The following is an 18,600-nucleotide window of genomic DNA, read 5'->3' as shown; positions in this document are numbered from 1 at the left end:
CCTTAGTTGTACTCAGTTTTCCCCAGCTCCTTAGTTTTTCCTCAGTTTTCCCCAACTTCTTGTCTATAACCCGCAGAAAGAGCTCGGACGGAAGGAATCCCGTTTAGTTGACGTTGGTTGGTGCCGGCAAGTGGGGCCGCCGTTGGTGCCCCGCAGTGGACACGTCTCCACTTATCCAGATCATCGTGGGACCCACAACTTGTCCACGTGAGCGCGCCGGACCGACAGCTTACCCAGGTGACCGTTGCAAAATGGGAGCCCGAGCTAGCCCCGCGCCCGTGCCCGTGCCATTGCTTCCCCTTTCTTTCTCCGCGCCCCATTGTTCTTCTTCTCCGCCAGCGGCAGCCCTTCTCCGGCACGCGGGTGATGTCTAGTTTCTCTTCGACCTCCCGTTCTTCATGGCCGCAGTATGGACCCGTGCCTTTGACAAGATGCCCTGACAGCCCACGCCAGGAGCCTCTGAAGCGGTCGATCTGTAAGACGGACGAGAGCGGCAACCGTGGAAGTGAGTTCGTTGCATGCGAGAGCTTGCCATATAGAGAGGGGGATAAGGTTAGATCTCGCTCCAATTTCTCTGTTTTCTCTCGATTTTCTTGTTATTCCCTCGAATTTGGGATTTAGGGTTCACGTTGTTGTTTTCGGATCTTGAAGAAATGCAGGCATTTCGAGTGGATCGATGTGTACGTTCGTAGGCTTCGGCTGCGGGAATCAATTGGCGCTATTGGGGGCGCAATTTGGGAGGGGGGACTTGTCGTAGAGAATGCGGCGGAGAGAGGAGCCGTTCCGATTAGGGACCTTCCGATTATGCCTAATGCTCCCAATGCGGAACTGGTGGAAGTGAAGGGAGAACTGAAGAAAATGAACAAGCGAGTTAAGGCAGCTGATCGAGTTGAATAAGCAAGCTAATCCGATGGCTGGTTGTTTTTTTTGTTGTATAATTACGATCGGATTCTTATCATTGCTCACCGGGCGCTAGAAGTTGTTACAAGGGATACCTAGTTACAAATCCATTATTCAGTTACATGTACTTGTAGTTGTTTTCAAAGTTAGTGTGTGCATTCACCGAAATTACCAAACTATATTCCCTAAAAGAAAAGGACAGCTAAAGATAGTTGATAATTGTTAGAGGGGTGACAAATAATGCAATCGCCGAAATTCGCAAAAATGTATGCCTCATGTTTATAACAAAATTATACCACTTTTAGGCCGTTTCAAAATACCAATACTATATCCCAAACTATATTCCCTAAAAGAAAAGGACAGCTCAAGATAGTTGATAATTGTTAGAGGGGTGACAAATAATGCAATCCCCGAAATCCGCAAATATGTATGCCTCATGTTTATACCAAAATTATACCACTTTTAGGCCTTTCCAAAATACCAATACCATATCCCAAACTATATTCCCTAAAAGAAAAGGACAGCTAAAGATAGTTGATAATTGTTAGAGGGGTGACAAATAATGCAATCGCCGAAATCCGCAAAAATGTATGCCTCATGTTTATAACAAAATTATACCACTTTTAGGCCGTTTCAAAATACCAATACTATATCCCAAACTATATTCCCTAAAAGAAAGGGACAACTCAAGATAGTTGATAATTGTTAGAGGGCTGACAAATAATGCAATCACCGAAATCCGTAAATATGTATGCCTCATGTTTATACCAATACTATATATTAAGTGGCAAACTCGTCATTGCATTCTCCACCGACAGAGAGAGAGAGAGAGATGGGTGGCCACGAAGAGAGAGAGAGAGAGAGAGAGAGGTTGCCACGAAGAGACGGATAGGGGTATACTGCCCGTTAGATCAGTGGATCAACGGTTCGTGGAGTCGATCCGTGTGACAACGGCTCAACCAATCGGGATAAGTTTGGGCTTCTCGAGCATTTGTGACAGTACTTGAGGGCAAAACCGAGTAGTACTAAGAATCCAAGGGCACATAAATAGTAAATAGACTAAGGGATTCAAACAAAAGAATTACAAAATGAAAAATGTGTGTTTTGTACAATATAATTCATATTGGGCTACATCAAATTATTTGCAATTCAAATATACATGAGTGTGACAATTATGGCATCATTTAGACAAACTATGTTTTGGGAAAGATGTTTTGCAAAGGGGTTTGGGTGGAAAACCATGCATCTTCATAGCTACACTAGTGATTCCGAGAAGTGGCAATTTGTGGTAAAACTTGATTTATATATGTTTGTTAAGGTTTTCTAGGTGGCAGGTTGCGTAGGAAGACTCCATGAGTAGTTGCCACTATGTTTTTATTTTTTTGGATTTTTTTGCGCATGAAATGACTCAATTAGCTATGTTAATCTCATTTGTTGACTCTCTCGTTGACCAGCTACTTGAGGGTAAAACTGAGTATATTGCACTTGCCGGTCTAAGTCCTCGAGGGGAAAACCGAGTACGGATAAAATTTCTGTATAAGGCCCGAGGTTATAACCGAGTACACCAAACGTCCCAGGGTTAGACTCGGGTAGCGGTGCACGCTGCAGCCATGCATAGCGGACGCGTGTTGCCGTGCATAGCGGACGCGTGTTGCGGTACACGCCACCTTCGTCTTTATAGAGCCCCTCTTTCTCTCCCTCGACGCACGTTCTCACTGGCTCACTGCAACCGCCTCTCCTGTCCCATCATCTTCTCCACAACCGAAGAAAAACCCCGAAGAAAACCGCCGACGATGGAGAAGAATGAGATGCCCATTGTCGGCACATCAGCCGCCGCCCCCGTCCGGGCCCCCGTCGCCGGTTCCATCGTAGCAGCCGGCGCATCGGCCGCCGCCCCGTCCGGGCCCCCGTCGCCGCTTCCAACGTAGCAGCCGGCGCATCGGCCGCCGCCCCGTCCGGGCCCCCGTCGCTGCTTCCAACGTAGCAGCCGGCGCATCGGCCGCCGCCACCGTCCGGTCCCCGTCGATTGGGACCCGTACGAACCAGTGCAGTACGACGCGCCGGAGAACCCCTACGACACCACCATCATCGACAACGAGCCGGAGGTAACCCTTTGTTCCCTTGTTCTTATCTCATTTCAATCATTTTGTGTTAGATCTACCGTTATTACGGTTTGTCCGTTCCTAGTTCAATCCTTTTTTGTTAGATCTTGCGTTATTACTCGTTCGTCCGTTCCTAGTTCGATCCTTTTGTGTTAGATCTTACGTTATTAGTGTTTGTGATTTGCTTTTGTTTAAGATTTGTGCCGATGATGATGAATATTTGGGCATAAATTGATTCAGTGGTTTGGTCGATAAACAATTGGTGTGTACAAATTTGTTGTGCATGATCTTTGGTTTGCCGACTCAAATCCTGGATATAAGTGTGTCCAATGTAACCGAGGCTACCTCTTTTTTCGAGCCCATATTATCATGCATGATTTTTTGTTCACTCTCTGTTCCATCATCGTTGCAATTGACTCCGTGTTTTTTGCACGATCTTTGGTGCTACGTGACAGATGCAGAGCAGCGACGTCGACAGCGACGACGAGTCCTTCCACACCAAGACTCGTCACGTCCTCAGGAGGCTGCAGTCCGGCCATTACGATGGCCCTTTTGCTCGAGGCATTTACAAGTGCCCCTTCGCAACAGGAAGCTCCGCGCCACCGACTTCAACTCCCCGGTGAACCATGCTGAATCCATTGGCGGATGTGGCGCTAGAGTTGGAAGGACCGTGAACGTGCATGCGTACATGGCCAAACACAAAGCACTTGGGATTCACTCGCGCAACCTCCAAGCGAGTCACACGCGCTACCCGGAGGCGTTGAACGTGCCTACTCGCACTCTCCGTATGTGACTCGCTCTATCCGTAGAGCAGCTTAATTTCATGTAAAATGTAGCTTATGTTGGATCTATCGGTACTACTTTTGGATCTGTCCCGAATATATCTATGCTATGTTGGTTGCTCGTATGCAGCTTATCCTATATTTTTTCTCCGGATTTGTGCCCTAGATTTCCTACCCGATTGGGTAAAAACGAAGGCATAAAGAAATGAATGGCGTTAAAAAACGAAGGAGAAGCTGCTCTAGATTTGCTACCAATTTGGGCTATCAAATATGAATGAGATCGAGCGATAGAGAGGAAAAAGGTACATTGAAAACTCGCTAATCTGGGCGAAAGAGACGAAACCACTCGTGCCCCCGTCCCGGACCCACACGGCTCCACACGCTACGGCCCCACACGCTACGGCCACACAAACACGGCCTCGTCCTGTCCCACGCGGTCCCTTCCTACCAGCCCCACACGACGCGGTCCCACACGACGCGACCCCACAAACGACACGACCCCACTCGTCAGCACGGAACGATCAACTTAACGGATTCCTTCCGTCCGAGCTCCTTCTGCGGTTCAGACAAGGGCTTGGGGAAAACTGAGGAAAAACTAGGGAGCTGGGGAAAACTGAGTACAACTAAGGACCTGAGGGCACGAAAATAGAAATCCCTTACTCTTAATGTTCATGGCGAAGGTTGAAACTGCTTCGTTCATTGTTATTTGGTTGGAAACAGAAAATGCTTCATGTGGTAATTGGTATATGGTCTTGAATAATTTGATACTTGGCAATTATTGTGCTCAAATAGATCATGTTTAAGCTCTTGCATCATGTACTTTGCACCTATTAATGAAGAACTACCATAGAGCTTGTTGAAATTTGGTTTGCATGATTGGTCCCTCTAAAGTCTAGATATTTTTTGGTTAAGGTGTTTGAACAACAAGGAAGACAGTGTGGAGTCTTATAATGCTTGCAATATGTTCTTATGTAAGTTTTGCTGTACCGGTTCATACTTGTGTTTGCTTCAAACAACCTTGCTAGCCAAAGCCTTGTACTGAGAGGGAATTCTTCTCGTGCATCCAAATCCTTGAGCCAAAACCTATGCCATTTGTGTCCACCATACCTACCTACTATGTGGTATTTCTCTGCCATTCCAAAGTAAATTTCTTGAGTGCTACCTTTAAAATTTCATTCTTTGTCTTTGCAATACATAGCTCATGGGAAAATAGCCTTAAAAACTATTGTGGTAAAGAATATGTAGCTTATGTATCTTATTTCTTATAAGTTGCTTGTTGAGCGGTAACCATGTTTCTGGGGATGCCATCAACTATTACACCTTTATTGAATATCATGTGAGTTGCTATGCATGTTCGTCTTGTCTGAAGTAAGGGTGATTTATCATGATCAAATGGTTTGTGTATGCATATTGTTAGAGAAGAACATTGGGCCGCTAACTAAAGCCATGAATCATGGTGGAAGTTTCAGTTTGGACATTAATCCTCAATCTCTTATGAGAATGTTATCTCTTGTTGAATGCTTATGCATTAAAGAGGAGTCCATTATCTGTTTTCTATGTTGTCCCGGTATGGATGTCCTTAGTTGACATCTATCAAAAACGAGAAATCAAATGCGATCTATCTCCTTGGACCTTTGTACAGGCGGCATAGAGGTACCCCTTTGTGACACTTGGTTGAAACATATGTTATGCAATGATAATCCATGTAAATCCAAGCTAATTAGGACAAGGTGCGAGCACTATTGGTATTCTATGCATGAGGCTTGCAACTTATAGGATGTCTTATGCATAGCACATATGAATTATTTCTACCGTTGACAAAATTGTTTCTATGCTTTCAAAATAAAAGCTCTAGCACAAAAATAGTAATCCATGCTTCCCTCTGCGAAGGGCCTTTCTTTTACTTTATGTTGAGTCAGTTTACCTACTTCCTTCTATCTTAGAAGCAAACACTTGTGTCAACTGTGTGCATTGATTCCTACGTACTTGCTTATTTGCATTCATCATATTACTTTGTGTCGACAATTATCCATGAGATATACATGTTGAAGTTGAAAACAACTGCTGAAACTTATATCTTCCTTTGTGTTGCTTCAAAACTTTCTACTAAGAATTTATTGCTTTATGAGTTAACTCCGATGCAAGTCTTATTGATGCTTGTCTTGAAAGTACTATTCATGAAAAGTCTTTGCTATATGATTCAGTTGTTTAGTCATTGTCTTTACCATTGCTTCGAATCACTTCATTCATCTCATATGCTTTACAATAGTATTGATCAAGATTATGATAGCATGTCACTTCAGAAATTATCCTTGTTATCGTTTACCTACTCGAGGGCGAGTAGGAACTAAGCTTGGGGATGCTTGATACGTCTCAAACGTATCTATTATTTCTTATGTTCCATGCTAGTTTTATGACAATACTCACATGTTTTATACACACTTTACATCATTTATACGCATTTTCCGGCACTAACCTATTAACGAGATGCCGAAGTGCCGCTTCTCGTTTTGTGCTATTTTTGGTTTCAGAAATCCTACACAGGAAATATTCTCGGAATTGGACGAAACGAACGCCCAGGGTCTTATTTTTCCACGGAGCTTCCAGAAGACCGAAGAGGATACGAAGTGGGGCCACGAGGCGCCGACACCACAGGGCCGCGCGGCCAAGGGGGCCCCGCGCCGCCCTATGGTGTGGGACCCCCCGTGCCTCCTCCGACTCTGCCCTTCCGCCTACTTAAACTCTCCATCGCGAAAACCCTATTACCGAGAGCCACGATACGGAAAAAGTTCCAGAGACGCCGCCGCCACCAATCCCATCTCGGGGGATTCAGGAGATCGCCTCCGGCACCCTGCCGGAGAGGGGAATCATCACCCGGAGGACTCTACATCACCATGATCGCCTCCGGACTGATGTGTGAATAGTTCATCCTTGGACTATGGGTCCGTAGCAGTAGCTAGATGGTTGTCTTCTCCTCATTGTGCTATCATGTTAGATCTTGTGAGCTGCCTAACATGATCAAGATCATCTATTTGTAATGCTACATGTTGTGTTTGTTGGGATCCGATGAATATGGAATACTATGTCAAGTTGATTATTGATCTATCATATATGTGTTGTTTATGATCTTGCATGCTCTCCGTTGCTAGTAGAGGCTCGGCCAAGTTGATACTTGTGACTCCAAGAGGGAGTATTTATGCTCGATAGTGGGTTCATGCCTCCATTGAATCCGGGACGATGTGACGAAAGTTCTAAGGTTGTGGATGTGCTGTTGCCACTAGGGATAAAACATCAATGCTTTGTCTAAGGATATTTGTGTTGATTACATTACGCACCATACTTAATGCAATTGTCTCGTTGTTTGCAACTTAATACCGGAAGGGGTGCGGATGCTAACCCGAAGGTGGACTTTTTAGGCATAGATGCATGCTGGATAGCGGTCTATGTACTTTGTCGTAATGCCCTAAGTAAATCTCATATTAGTCATCATGATATGTATGTGCATTGTTATGCCCTCTCTATTTGTCAATTGCCCAACTGTAATTTGTTCACCCAACATGCTATTCTTATTGGAGAGACACCACTAGTGAACTGTGGACCCCGGTCCATTCTTTTACATCTGAATACAATCTACTGCAATCATTGTTCTCTGCTGCTCATTGCAAACAAACATCATTTTCCACACCATACGTTTAATCCTTTGTTTACAGCAAGCCGGTCAGATTGACAACCTCACTGTTACGTTGGGGCAAAGTATTTTGATTGTGTTGTGCAGGTTCCACGTTGGCGCCGGAATCCCTGGTGTTGCGCGGCACTACACTCCTTCGCCAACAACCTTCACGTGGCCTTCATCTCCTACTGGTTTGATAAACCTTGGTTTCTTACTCAGGGAAACTTCTGCTGTACGCATCACACCTTCCACTTGGGGTTCCCAACGGGCGTATGCTTTACGCGTCATCATTAGCAAATAAGGTAAAAAGGTGTATCAATGGAACAAGAAGACAATAGGAGACCCCCCACTTCGATGAAAAACAACAAGGGTCTCTTCAGCACCTGGCCGGCCAGAGGCCCGGTCAGACCGACTCTGGCACCGGCCAGCCCGGCGCCGACCGGCCCCAGGATCGGTGCTAGCCGGGTCAAGTCCAGTAAGCAAAGGAGCTTCATCATCTTGGGCCCGGTCCCAGGCCCGGTCTGGACCGGCTCCATCCGGTCACACGCCCGGTCGGGCCGGGTGCTGGGTCGGGCACCCCGGCGCCAACCGGCCCCCACGCTGAAGCCAGCCGGGGGATGTCCAGTATGTCTCAGAGCCCGCCCGGTCAGGACCTGGCCCCAGCTCCGGTTTGAACCGGCTTGCCTAGTCCCTGGCCCGGTCTGACCGGCCCCTGCGCCGGCCTGTCCAGCGCCATGCCCGGTTGACCGGGTTTCTTGAGAAAACTGCTGAGGTGGCAAGTCACCAACGACCTTATTTCAAGAGACACTATATATACCCCTTCTTCTACCTCTGAAGGGTTAGGCACTACACTACAAGTTGTTCTTGATCTCTCTCTCTCTCATACTCCATTGTTAGAAACACCAAAAGCCTCAGCTCTCCCTCCTCCTCCACCCAAACTCAAATCCCTCCGGGGAAACGATAGAGGAGGACCTGATCTACTGTTCTACCAAGCCAAATCTTATTCCCCCTTGTATTCATCAAGAAACTTGCTCTCTAGGGTTCCTTGGAAACCCTAGGTGGTAAAGAGAGGTCCGGAAGCATCCGGGCTATGGATTTGCTCCTGACAAGATTGTGAAGGTTTGGAGGCTACCTCAAAGTCTACCACAAGTGAGTGAGCTATTCCTTCGTGGGATAGGCTCCAGAGAATAGGGCGATCTTTCGTGGCGTGGGGAATCCTTCGTGGGACCTCCACCCCTCCAAACGTGACGTACCTTCTTGCAAAGGAAGGGAACACGGGAATAAACCCTCGTCTCCGCGTGCTATCGGTTATCTCTAACTGAACTCCTTACTTGTGATATAACTGCTTGTAAGAGCCTTCGTGCTTGAGTTACTTGTATCCTCATATAGGTTGCTTCACCTAGTTTGCATTAGGCTCATCATTATATTCCGCAAAGCCTAATATTGCAAAGAAAGAATTAAAATTTGTAGAAACCTATTCACCCTCCTCTAGGTTTACCATCTCTGAACTTTCAGCCCAGATGCCTCCCAGACGCTGTCCAGCACCCTGTGAAGGGAATCCTGCCGGAACTTCCGCCCCGAGCGATCGGAAGTTCCGCCCGGGTGATTTTCAGCACAAAACAGCACATTTCAACATGTAACTTACCCCTTCTCCCCACCAACTATAAATAGACTTGTTGGCTCAGATCTGAGATTCAGACTTGTTGTGAAATTAAACCCGAGCTTTGCTCCTCCCTATGGGAAACCCTTCTAGATCCGAATCTATGAAGTTATCAAGACTCTTCTAAGGAATTGGTCTCTTCCATTCTAGGGATTCTAGTGTTTGTGGATCTTTTGCTTTTGCAATTCTATCTATTTGCACTCTTTGCCTCTTTGGAACTCTACCAATTGCTTGCCAATCTTTTGTGAGGGATTCTATTCCTTGTGGGTCTTTGCCTTGCAATTCCATTGGGTTGGTGTATCGGGCCAACGAAGAACAACCGGTTGTGTGTGTGTGTGTGTGTGTTGTGTTAAGTTTGTATCTTTGATCCACCCCGCCTTCCACCGTGTTCTTCGTGTTCTTCCACCCCCACGAATCCTGTCCAAATCCGTGAAGATCGGGCCTCCCCTAGGGCTTAGCCCTCATCATATGGTATCAAGAGCTCCTTGGTTTCCACGGATTTGACCCCCACACCCCCAAAAGTTTCTTGAGAAAATTTTCAAAAATCCCAAAAAATAGCCTCAAATTGGCCTTGGTTGGATCTCGCGATTTGTTGAGTTTTTGGTGGTTTTGGTCCAATAGAAACTTGTCTTTGGTGTTGATCTACAACTCGCCCACCTTCCCACAGCTTCTAGTGCCAAATTTTCCGCGAATTCGAAGATTTTCGGCCCAGATTTCTGCCCAAATCGACGAACAGCCCGCAGATCTGTTGCGACCGGAAGTTCCGCCCGGTAGGACCGGAAGTTCCGCCCCCAGACGCCGGAAGTTCCGCCTGGCCGAAATTTTCACAGCTAACTTCATTTTTCACAAATGCAAATGATAAGGAGAGATCATTACAGAGGTAATAAATTCCAAGACTCAACAAAAGAAAAAAAAGTAAATAAAACATGAGTTATCTCCCAAGAGTGCTTTTTTTTAACGCCTTTCAGCTAGGCGCAGAAAAAGAGCTAGCATCAAGTATTATCAAGTGAAGAAGTATCAACATCATAGTTTGTTATAATAATAGAGTAATAAGTTGACTTCTTTTCTTTTCCGAGGGAAGTGTTCCATACCTTTCTTGAGTGAGAATTGATATTTAATAATCCCATCTCTCATATCGATAGCAGCACCAACAGTTCTAAGAAACGGTCTTCCCAAAATAATTGGACAAGAAGCATTGCATTCAATATCCAAAACAGCAAAATCAACGGGGACAAAGTTATTGTTAACAATAATAAGAACATTATCAACTCTCCCCAATGGTTTCTTTGCAGCAATATCAACAAGATGAACATCCAAATAACATTGTTCCAACGGTGGCAAATCAAGCATATCATAGATTTTTCTAGGCATAACAGAAATACTTGCACCAAGATCATATAAAGAATTGAAATCAAAGCCATCTAATTTCACATTAATGATGGGCTCCCAGCCATCTTCTAAATTTTTAGGAATAGAGGCTTCTCGTTTTAATTTTCTCCTCTCTAATTTGCATAAGAGCATTTGTAATATGCTTTTTGAAAGCCATATTTATAGCACTAGCATTAGGACTTCTAGCAAGCTTTTGTAAAAACTTAATTACTTCAAAGATATTGCAATCATCAAAACCAAAGCCATTTTTATCAAAGGTGAAAGGACTATTGTATCCCATACTCCGAAATATTTTAGCACACTTATCAGGAACAGTTTCAGCGGTTCTAGGCAATTTTGTAGAAGAAGCGGAGACTTTTCCTACACCAATTATTTTACCATTAATAGTAGGAGAGTGGCTAGCATTTCAAACTTAATTACTAGGTGGTGATGGTACAAATTTAGGCAAATTATTGTTTCTAGCAGTTTCATCTTCTCTTTCCCACCTAGCATGCAATTCCGCCAACATCCTAACATTTTCATAAATTCTAACTTGAATGGCATTAAAAAATTTACTTTCTTTAACATCATGAGACAACACTTTTAATTTAAGAAATTCAACATCATGAGCAAGGCTATCAACTTTAGAAGCAAGATCATCAATGTTGCCAAGCTTTTCCTCAACAGTTTTATTGAATGCAGTTTGTTTACTAATAAAATCCTTAAGCATGACTTCAAGATCAGAGGGTGCACTTTTATTATTGCTATAGGAATTACCATAAGCATTACCATTATTAGAAGGATATGCCTATAATTTTTTCTACCAAAATTATTCTTATAAACATTGTTGTTGAAATTGTTGTTTTTAATGAAATTCACATCAACATGCTCTTCTTGAGCAACCAAAGAAGCTAACGGAATATTATTTGGATCAACATGTGCTTCACCATTAACAAGCATAGACATAATAGTATCAATTTTATCACTCAAGGAGGAGGCTTCGTCGACAAAATTTACCTTCTTACCTTGTGGAGCTCTCTCGGTGTGCCATTCAGAATAATTTATCATCATATCACCAAGTAATTTAGTTGTATCCCCCAAAGTAATGAACATAAAGGTACCTCTAGTAGGTGAATCCAGGAGATTTCTTGAATAAAAATTTAGTCCTGCATAAAAATATTGGATGATCATCCAAGTAGTCAGTCAATGAGTGGGACAATTCTTTACCAAAGATTTCATTCTTTCCCAAGCTTGAGCAACATGTTCATTATCAAATTATCTAAATTTCATTATGTCGCTTCTCAAAGATATATTCTTAGCAGGAGGATAATATTTTCCAATAAAACAATCTTTGCATTTAACCCAAGAATCAATACTATTTCTAGGCAAAGATAGCAACCAATCTTTAGCTCTACCTCTCAAAGAGAAACGAAACAATTTCAGTTTTATAATGTCCCCATCTACATCCTTATATTTTTGCATCTCACAAAGTTCGACAAAATTATTAAGGTGAGAAGCGGCATCTTCAGTACTAACACCATAAAATTGCTCTTTCATAACAAGATTTAATAAAGCAGGTTTAATTTCATAGAAGGCTGCTTCGGGAGCAGGTGAAGCAATAGGTGTACAAATAAAATCATTGTTGTTGGTGCTAGTAAAGTCACACAACTTAGTATTTTCAGCAAAACCCATTTTAGCAAAATTAAACCTAAGCAACAGAAATAACAGCTATAATAGAAACTAACTTTTTGTGTTTTTGATATCATAAAGCAAACAAAACAAAATAAAGTAAACTAAGCTAAAAATAACAAAGTAAAGAGATTGGAGATGAGAGAGTCCCCTTGCAGAGATCCTCTTCCTCCCCGGCAACGGCGCCAGAAAAGAGCTTGATGGCGTGCGCTTGTCGTACGCACACACTGTTGGGGAACCCCAATAGGAAGGTATGATGAGCACATCAACAAGTTTTCCCTCAGTAAGAAACTAAGGTTTAATCGACCAGTATGAGAAATGCGTGACTTCTAAAGGTGTTGCTGGATAACTAGTGGCAGGGCGCACTACCGGCGTCAGCAACAACGTGGAACCTGCACACAACACAACCAAAATACTTTGCCCCAACTTACAGTGAGGTTGTAAATCTCGCTTGTTTCGCTGAACACAAAGGATTAAATGTATCGAGTGGAAGGAGATGTTTGCAGTAATAAAAGAGAACATGATTAAAGAAAGTAACCAGAGCATGATTGCAGTGGTTGAATTTATCAGTGTAAAAAAGGACCGGGGTCCACAGTTCACTAGAGGTGTCTCTCCATAAAGATAAATAACATGCTAGGTGAATAAATTACAGCTGGGCAATTGACAGAATATCGACCATACATGACAAGATGATTACTATGAGATTCGTTTTGGCATTACAACATAATACATAGATCGTAATCGAACTGCGTCTATGACTAATAATCCACCTTCCGGTTATCGTCTGAACCCCTTCCAGTATTTAGTTGCAAGCAACAGATTATCGCATTAAGCAATGTGTGTAAAGTAAATAATAGAATTACCCTTAGATAAAATATTGTTGTTTTCTCCCTAGTAGCAACAACACATCTACAATCATAGAAGTTATTGTCACTCTTCCAGAAAACTAGAGACATGAACCTACTATCGAGCATAAATACCCCCTCTTGGAGTCACAAGCATCTACTTAGTATCTACTAGCAACGGAGAGCATGCAAGGTCACAAATAGCATATGACATGAATATATTATTAACCTCAACATAGTATACAATATTCATCGGATCCTAGCAAACACAACATGTAGCATTACATAAGGATGATCTTGATCATGTAGGGCAGCTCACAAGATCTAAACATGAGGCATAAATTGGAGAATACAACCATCTAGCTACTGCTATGGAGCCATAGTCCAGGGATGCACTACTCATGCATCACTTCGGAGGAGGGCATGGCGATGTAGATACCTCCGGCGATGATTTTCCCCTCTGGTAGGGTGCCGGGACGAGCTTCAGAACCCTCCCGAGATAGGGTCTGTAATGGCGGCCGCGACGGAACTTTTCGTGGATGGAGGCTCGGGTATTCAGGGTTTTCCCGAGATCATGAATAAATAGGCGGAGGGGCGATGTCAGTGGCCACTTGGGTGGGCCACACCATGCCTTGGCGCGGGCCCAGGCCTGGCCGCACCAAGGGGTGGCTTGGCCCCCCTGTGGCTCCTCTTCGTCTCCCCTTAGAACTTCGTCTTCGTTACGGTAAAATATTGACGTCGGATTTTTTTTTCGTCCAATTTCAAGAATATTTCCTGTACAACTTTTCTAAAATACAAAACAACAGAAAATAGGGAACTGACACTGTGGCATTTGGTTAATAGGTTAGTGCCGGAAAATGTATAAAAGTGCAACGAAGTATGAGAAAAACATATACAAATTGGTGTAAAACAAGCATGGAGCATCAAAAATTATAGATACGGTTGAGACGTATCACTGTGCTCATCACACCTTCCTCTTGGGGTTCCCCAAACGCTTCCATCAAGCACCGTCAAGGATTTTTCTTGCGCCGTTGCCGGGGAGAAAGAGGATTTCTGCAAGGGGAGTCTCTCATCTCCAATCTATTTACTTTGTTATAGTTTTGCTTAGTTAAATCTTGTTATGAAAGAGCAATTTTCTAGTGTTAGTACTGAAGATGCCACTTCTCACCTTAATAATGTTTTTGAACTTTGTGAGATGCAAAAATATAAAGATATAGATGGTGACATTATGAAACTGAAATTGTTTCCTTTCTCTTTGAGAGGTAGAGCTAAAGATTGATTGCTATCTTTGCCTAGAAATAGTATTGATTCTTGGGTTATTTTTAAAGATGCTTTTATTGGAAAATATCATCCTTCTGCTAAGATTATATCTTTGAGAAGTGACATAATGAAATTTAGACAATTTGATAATGAACATGTTGCTCAAGCTTGGGAAATGAAATCTTTGGTAAAAATTGTCCCACTCATGGACTGACTACTTGGATGATCATCCAAACTTTTTATGCAGGACTGAATTGTTCTTCAAGAAATCTCCCGGATTCAGCTGCTGGAGGTACCTTTATGTCCATTACTTTGGGCGCTGCAACAAAACTACTTGATGATATGATGATAAATTTTTCTGTATGGCACACCGAGAGAGCTCCAGAAGGTAAGAAGGTAAGTTCTGTCGAAGAAACCTCCTCCTTGAGTGATAAAATTGATACTATTATGTTTATGCTTGTTAATGGTAAAACACATGTTGATCCAAATAATATTCCGTTAGCTTCTTTGGTTGCTCAAGAAGAGCATGTTGATGTGAATTTCATTAAAACAACAATTTCAACAACAATGCATATAGGAATAATTTTGGTAGCAACAATTATAGGCCATATCCTTCTAATAATGGTAATGCCTATGGCGATTCTTATGGTAATTCCTACAACAACAATAAAAGTATACCCTCTGATCTTTAAGTCATGCTTAAGGATTTTATTAGTAAACAATCCGCTTTTAATAAAACTGTTGAGGAAAAGCTTAGCAAAATTGATGATCTAGCTTCTAAAGTTGATAACCTTGCTCATGATGTTGAATTTCTTAAATTAAAAGTGTTGCCTCGTGACGTTAAAAAAAGCCAAACTTTGAATGCCATTCAAGTTAGAATTTATGAAATTGTTAGGATGTTGGCAGAATTTCATGCTAGGTGGGAAAGAGAAGATGAAATTGCTAGAAATAATAATTTGACTAAAATTTGTACCATCACCACCACCAGTAGTAATGAAGTTTCAAATGCTAGCCACTCCCTGATACGTCTCAAACGTATCTATAATTTTTGATGCTCCATGCTTGTTTTACACCAATTCATATATGTTTTGTTTACACTTCGTCACACTTTTACATGATTTCCGGCACTAACCTATTAACAAGATGCCACAGTGCCAGTTCCCTGTTTTCTGCTATTTTTTATTTCAGAAAAGTTGTACATGAAATATTTTTAGAATTGGACCAAAAAAAGCCGAAGTCAATATTTTAGCGAAAGGAAGATGAAGTCCAAAGGGGGGTCGAAGAGGCGCAGCAGGGAGGCCAGATTACCCCTAGGCGCGGCATGGACCTGGCCCGCGCCTAGGGTAGGTCTAGGCCCACCAGGCGCCCCACCGACCTTAATCCTCCGCCTATTTATACATCTTCTCGGGAAAACCCTGGAACTTGAGCCTCCATCCACGAAAAGTTCTGTCGCGGCCGCCATCGCGGAACCCATCTCGGGGGGTTCTAAAGCTCTTCCCGGCATCCTGCCGGAGGGGGAAATCATCGCCGAAGGCATCTACATCGCCATGCCCACCTCCTAATTGATGCGTGAGTAGTTCATCCCTGAACTATGGGTCCATAGCAGTAGCTAGATGGTTGTCTTCTCCACTTTGTGCTTCATGAATCAATCTTGTGAGCTGCCCTACATGATCAAGATCATCTTTATGTAATCCTATATGTTTGGTTTGCTGGGATCCAATGAATATTGTATACTATGTTGAGATTTATTATATATTCATGTCATATGTTATTTGTGATCTTGCATGCTCTCTGTTGCTAGTAGAAACTCTGGCCAAGTGGACACTTGTGACTCTAAGAGGGGGTATTTATGCTCGATAGTAGGTTCATGCCTCTAGTTTTATGGGAGAGTGACTTTATAACTTCTAAGATTGTAGATGTGTTGTTGCTACTAGGGAGAAAACAATAATGTTTTATCCGAGGGTAATTCTATTGTTTACTTTACACACATTGCTTAATGCGATAGTCCGTTGCTTGCAACTTAATACTGAAAGGGGTGCGGATGCTAACCTGAAGGCGGATTATTAGTCATAGACGTAGTTGGATTACGGTCTATGTATTATGTTGTAATGCCCATATCAAATCTCATACTAATCATCTTGTCATGTATTTGTCGATATTATATCAATTGCCAGTTGTATTTTATTCACCCAACATGCTATTTCTTTATGGAGAGACACCTCTAGTGAACTGTGGACCCTGGTCCTATTCCCTTTACTGATAAATTCAACCGCAATCATGTTCTGTTTACTTTCTGCAAACATCTCCTTCCATTCGATACGTCTAATCCTTTGTGTTCAGCAATCCGGTGAGATTGACAACCTCACTGCAAGTTGGGGCAAGTAATTTGGTTGTGTTGTGTGAAGGTTCCACGTTGTTGCTGATGCCGGTAGTGCGCCCTGCCACTAGTCAGCCAGCAACACCTTCGGAAGTCACGCCTTTCTCCTACTGATCGATTAAACCTTGGTTTCTTACTGAGGGAAAACTTGCTACTGTGCTCATCATACCTTCCTCTTGGGGTTCCCCAACAGTGTGAAGTCGGCGTTATGATAAGCACCATCAAGCTATTTTTCTGGCGCCGTTGCTGGGGAACTGAAGAAAAGTTACACCACAGAGATTGCCAACTCCCACGGCAACTTCACAGCAGCAAGTATTTTTCTGGCACCTTTGCCAGGGAGAAAGAGGATTTCTGCAAGGGGAGTCTCTCATCTCCAATCTGTTTACTTTGTTATAGTTTTCTTAGTTTACTTTATTTTGTCTTATTTGCTTTATTATATCAAAAACATAAAAATATTTTACTTTTATAGTTGTCTTTATATCAAAAACACAAAAAAATTGGTTTCTAGTATAGCTGTTATTTCTGTTGCTTAGTTTAAATTTTGCTAAAATGGGTTCCGCTAAAAATACTAAGTTGTGTGACTTTAGTAGCACCAACAATCATGACTTTATTTGTACACCTATTGCTCCACCTGCTCTTGAAGCAGCCTTCTATGAAATTAAACCTGCTTTATTAAATCTTGTCATGAAAGAGCACTTTTCTGGTGCTAGTACTGAAGATGCCGCTTCTCACCTTAATAATTTTGTTGAACTTTGTGAGATGCAAAAATATAAGGATATAGATGGTGTCATTATAAAACTGAAATTGTTTCCATTCTCTTTGAGAGGTAGAGCTAAAGATTGGTTGTTATCTTTGCCTCGAAATAGTATTGATTCTTGGGTTAAATAAAAAGATGCTTTTATTGGAAAATATTATCCTCCTGCTAAGATTATACTTTGAGAAGCGACATAATGAAATTTAGACAATTTGATAATGAACATGTTGATCAAGCTTGGGAAGAATGAAATCTTTGGTAAAGAATTGTCCCACTCATGGACTGGCTACTTGGATGATCATCCAAACTTTTTATGCAGGACTAAATTTTTCTTCAAGAAATCTCCTGGATTCAGCTGCTAGAGGTACCTTTATGTCCATTACTTTGGGGGCTGCAACAAAATTACTTGATGATATGATGATAAATTATTCTGAATGGCACATCGAGAGAGCTCCACAAGGTAAGAAGGTTAATTCTGTCGAAGAATCCTCCTCCTTGAGTGATAAAATTGATACTATTATGTCTATGCTTGTTAATGGTAAAGCTCATGTTGATCCAAATAATATTCTGGTAGCTTCTTTGGTTGCTCAAGAAGAGCATGTTGATGTGAATTTCATTAAAAACAACACTTTCAACAACAATGCTTATAGGAATAATTTTAGTAGCAACAATTATATGCCATATCCTTCTAATAGTGGCAATGGTTATTATGGTAGATCTATGCCTAGTGAGGAAAAGATTTTAGAAGTTGAAAATACCACTAAGAACTTTATGCAAATGCAATATGAGCAAAATAAAGTGTTTACTAAAACCATGGAAGAACAATCTGGTATGTTGAAAAATATTAGTCATCAACTTGAGAATTTAAATAGGGAAATTTCTGGTTTGCAAGTCAAAATTTCAAATGCTGAAACTAGTATTTCCTCTTTGTCAGAAGCACAAACTTCTTTGATTAATAAAATCGCTGCTAAACATATAATTATGGATGAAAATCCCTTTGCTACTGCAAATGCCATTCAAGTTATAATTGATGAAAATGTTAGGTTGTTGGCGGAATTGCATGCTAGGTGGGAAAAAGAAGATGAAATTGCTAGAAATAATAATTTGACTAAAGTTTATACCATCACCACCACCAGTTGTAATGAAGTTTCAAATGCTAGCCACTCACCTACTATTAATAATAAAATAAATGG

Source organism: Lolium rigidum, chromosome 7, assembly GCF_022539505.1.
Source record: "Lolium rigidum isolate FL_2022 chromosome 7, APGP_CSIRO_Lrig_0.1, whole genome shotgun sequence".
In the NCBI taxonomy this organism is placed as follows: Eukaryota; Viridiplantae; Streptophyta; class Magnoliopsida; order Poales; family Poaceae; genus Lolium; species Lolium rigidum.
This window is presented reverse-complemented; position numbering follows the sequence as displayed.